The following is a 4,667-nucleotide window of genomic DNA, read 5'->3' as shown; positions in this document are numbered from 1 at the left end:
TTCCTTGGTGGCGCAGTGGTTGGGAGTCCGCCTGCCGATGCAGGGGACACGGGTTCGTGCCCCGGTCCGGGAAGATCCCACATGCCGCGGAGCGGCTGAGCCCATGAGCCATGGCCGCTGAGCCTGCACGTCCGGAGCCTGTGCTCCGCAACGGGAAGTGGCAAAAAAAAAAAAAGAAAGGTCAGCGGGGAATGTGTTCCTTCCTATTTCTACGCTTCGGAAGGTTTTCATGTCCATGCTAACCCACTGCGGGTCTGGGCCAAGGCCAAGTTGCCCATCAATATTGTAAAGTAGCACTGTTATAAAATTTATGGAAGACGCACAAAGGACAATTCCCTGAAGTGACCAGCGTGCTGAGAGGGGATATTGGATAAAAGGGGATTTCCCACTTGGAAACAGTGTGACATCAAGTGCCCAGCTGGGGAGACCCTTTATACTCTTGGGCTCGCAGCTTGGGGAAGAAGGAAATCTGACCTGGTTTCAAATCCCACCTACAACTGTTAATTTATTTGGTTATCTATTAACAGTCTCCTGGCAGCTTACTTTTATGTTTAAAATTAAGTGCTTGATTGATTATTTTCTGGAACAGCGATGGTCTGTTGTTCTATACATAAACCAACCCATTAGTGGGCTCTCTCATTACTGATCTCTTTCCTTCTTTCTTGGTTCATTTTGTGTGTGTGTGTGTGTGTGTGTGTGTGCGCACGCGAGTGCACCTGACGGTTGGGAGAGCTGGAGGAAAGGAGTCTTTGTTCTGAAAGTGGAGGAAAGCTGGGCTTGTATATATTCCCCAAACTACACATCCACAAGGATTTTCCAGCGTCCAAGGATTAATTCTCAGCATGATTCACAGGTACAAGCAGAGTACCAGAGAATCTGTTATTATGCTGATTTCATTTTATCAAAAATCTTAGCATAAGCTCTTATTTTTAAAAACCTCTACTCTCCTTTTATCTGCTTTTGCAGACATCTTCAAATATTTCTGTCTTTCTAAGATTTGCGTCTGATGATTGGGACTCTATTATTATTTTAAATTGGGTTTATTAAGTATTAAATAGGTTCTCAAAAATATCTGGAAGGAAGAACCTGCTGACTCTTGTACTCGGGCAGGTTTCTCGTGGTCTGGCTGCTTACTGGTCTCTCAGCCCTTGGGGTGGACACGGGTGGCCTACGCTGGCCTGACCTCCCAGGATGTTCATCTCTGGCCATCAGAACAGTGCTGTTCCAGGCTCCTCGGAGCAGCACATACAAAGCAGGATCTGACCTGTGTTCTACCTGAAAAAGGTTGGGAAATGCTGGAAAGAAGTGTCAAGGATGACAGTCAACTGCACCTCTGTGTCCACAGTACCATGTAAGAAGTAAACTGTGTTTTTTTTTTCCTAAGCTGCGCTCATTTGGGGTAGATGGTCCTTCCGATTTATAGATAGAAGAATAGGTACAGGGACAGATGATCCAGTCCATCAGCCCTACCTGCTGGTTTGCCTGTCATCTTAGAAGATCCATCTTAGAAGGAAGTCCAGCTCCCTTCGTCTCACAACCCGAGGTTTCATCGTGAATAAGCAAGCCATCTGTACCGTGGACCATACTTTAAGTAAGAAGCGTGTCCCTAAGATTTCTATGGAAGGGGGTTTTGTAAATCAAATTACATTTTTCTTTTCTTTCCTTTTTTTTTTTTGGCCATGCTGTGCGGCTTGTGGGATCTTAGTTCCCCGACCAGGGATGGAGTCTGTGCCCCCTGCAATGGAATCGCGGAGTCCTGACCACTGGACCGCCAGGGAATTTCCTAAATCTAATTACATTTAACGTGTATTTGGGAGGCAAAGGAATCTAGAGGGAAGCATCAAGAAAGTAAAGAACGTTTCTCTAACACACTCTCACCTCGGCTAATTGGTAAATCTGGGTTTTGGACTCAGGCTAGAACATGTCTGGGGTCAGTTGCCAAGTCTTCCTGAGAAAGAAACTGGGCTCCATTAGGCAAAAAGTAGATGGAATAATAGTCCAAAAAACCATTATTAGAAGCTGTATAATGGTAAAGGGCCTGAGGACGGCACGTTGGTGTCTGGGCTGGGGGGTGGTGTTAATTTACCAGGTGGCCTTTCTGTTCTCATCCCTCCTGCAAGAATAGAAATTTCCGTTTGACAGGACCCGCTACTTTGGCCTCAGAAGCCTAAGTAACTAACTTACTCTGGCTTAATGAGAAGGACTAGGATGCAGCACACAGATAGGGTCGGCTCCCTCTGGGTCCACAAGTCCTAAAAATGCACACAACTTTTCCGAGAGGACATCCTTATTCCATGTCATCTCAGTTCGCGAGGGCTGCTGTAACAATGTACCTCAAACTCAGTGGCTTAAAAATCCCAGAAATTTATTCTCTCTCTGTTTGGAAAGCAAGTCCAAGGTGCTGGCGTGGCTGTGCTCCCCACAAAGGCTCTAGGGAGGACATTTCCTTGGCTTTTCCAGCTTCTGGTGGCGCCAGGGGTTCCTTGGCTTGTGGCTGCATCACTTCAATCTCTACCTCCATCTTCCCATGGCTTCTCCTCAGTGTCTGCATCTTCTCTGTCATCTCGGACAAGGAGATGTGTCGTTGGATTTAGAGCCCACCAGGATAATCCAGGGTGATCTCACCTTACTATCCTTCATTACATCTGCAGGGACTCTTTTTCCAAAATAGATCACATCCTAGGTCCTGTGGGTTAAGCCACAGACATGTGTTTTAGGGAGATCCCTTTCAACCCCCTGGAGCCCCCGTCTTGCCTTTCCCAGAAGCCACTCCCACACATACCTCAGGATCTGGGATGCTCCCATCTCCTGCTTTATGGTCAGAGCATAGAAATGGGGTCTCAGGGCTGAGGTGGGTGGTTACAAGCACAAGCCTGGATTCCAACAGGACCTGGAACCCAGCCCTGGCTCCCCGTGTACCAGACATGAGACCTGAGTAATCAAACCTCTCAGGATGCTGGTTCCTCAATCTCTAGGATAAGAGTAATATCTACTAGCAGCTTGTGGTAAAGAAAAACCGAGATGACAGGTAAAAAGCAAATGCTGTAGACCAGAGTGATCACTCACTATGGCAGCCATTATTATGGGCTGGGAATGGAGGAACCCGGGTGCTTCCATCTTGCCTGGTCCCAATTAGCCATGAGACCTCTGGTGGGTCCTGCCCTCTCTTGAGTATCAGTGAAACAGATAAAGAGGCAGTGCTCTGACAAAGTGATGCCCAGCCCTTTCCAGCCACAGTGGCCTTGAACCCTCAACCAGGCAGAAACTACCCAGGAGCACTCCGAGGCTCCGGCAACCCTCAGTTTTGACCAGCTTTAGTAGAGTTCCTATATACTCTTAGACTGGGCTTCCAAAATAGTATGGGGAATTTTGCAGCCCATTTAAAAATAACGTTTGCTGCTCAGTTATCCTTTGGACAATGGTTTTGGTGGGTTGTACTTCACTTCCTGAGAAGGAAGCAGGTTATGGGATTCCTGAGTTAAAGAATAGGGTTAGAGAGCCAGCTCTTTAGTCCATTCTCCTGTGTCGGGGTAAGATTGTCCAGAAACAGAGGAATCATGACAGCTTAGAGGTTGTCCTGGCACCCGAGCAGAGCCTGTGCTGAGCAGGCCCTAGGAAGGCACAAGTGCGATTTGAATTTACAGATGAAGCAATCGAAGCTCAGAGAGGTGAGGTGACCTGGCCGAGGCCACACAGAGCTGGTCTTCCAACTCTCAGACCAGGATTCTTTCTTTCTAGGGTTCTTATTTCATCCACAATGACTTTGAGGTCCCACTGTTCAGGACACATTTTTATTCAATGCAGTTGTGCTCCTGTTCAGATATCATTAAAAATTTAGTCACCCCTCCCAGGGAAATGACCATCCGATGTGAAGTTAAAGGGAAAGGAGGAGGCTGTATGAGATAGAGCAGAGAGAAAATTCTTCCAAGTGGAGGGTCTGCGATGAGGATCTGGATGATCCTATATAATGTTTCCATTTCACTATAGAAGAAGACACATTTTATTTGCAAACCAAATCTTTATTTAAAATGATAAGGCACATCTATGTTTTTCTCCCTGTGGTCTAATCTCTGAACAGAACTTTTGCTCATACAAGGTTATTGGGCAAAGTTCTCAAGATCTATTCATCAGTTTCCCAGAACCAGCATCTTCTCTGGCTAAGCTAGATATACTTTGGTGTATATTTTTTAAAGAAATAAAACTGCTATAGTAATAAACAACGAGAGCACCGCCTGTTCAGCTCCCAAACTCTTTGAATTGTATTTCTCATCAATTCAGAAATTAGTCTGACCTTTGCCCAGGGGCATGTGTGCCAGGTATTAAGGGCTGATGAGGGACAATCTGTGTGGTATGGGAGGTGACATCTGTTCTGCAGAACATGACCTGCTTTGTGGGGCTAACCTTTCACCTATCTGACACGTCCTCGTCTTTCTTATTGGCTCTTTGATCCACTGCCTCTCAGCCTGTTTCTGAGGATGGTTCTGGTGGCCAAGGAGAAAGCCCTTGGCCTTTGATGGGCCTCACACATCTGTCCACGGCAGGCTTCGCCGCTGGGCAAAACTTTGGAAAGGAAAATGCTTGATTTTCGAATGGTGGTGGGGTATTGACCAGCGTGTGTGTGTGTGTGTGTGTGTGTGTGTGTGTGTGTGTGTGTGTGTGTGTGTGAC

Source organism: Physeter macrocephalus, chromosome 19 (assembly GCF_002837175.3).
Source record: "Physeter macrocephalus isolate SW-GA chromosome 19, ASM283717v5, whole genome shotgun sequence".
NCBI classification, from domain to species: domain Eukaryota; kingdom Metazoa; phylum Chordata; class Mammalia; order Artiodactyla; family Physeteridae; genus Physeter; species Physeter macrocephalus.
Note: the sequence above shows the minus strand (reverse complement) of the source record.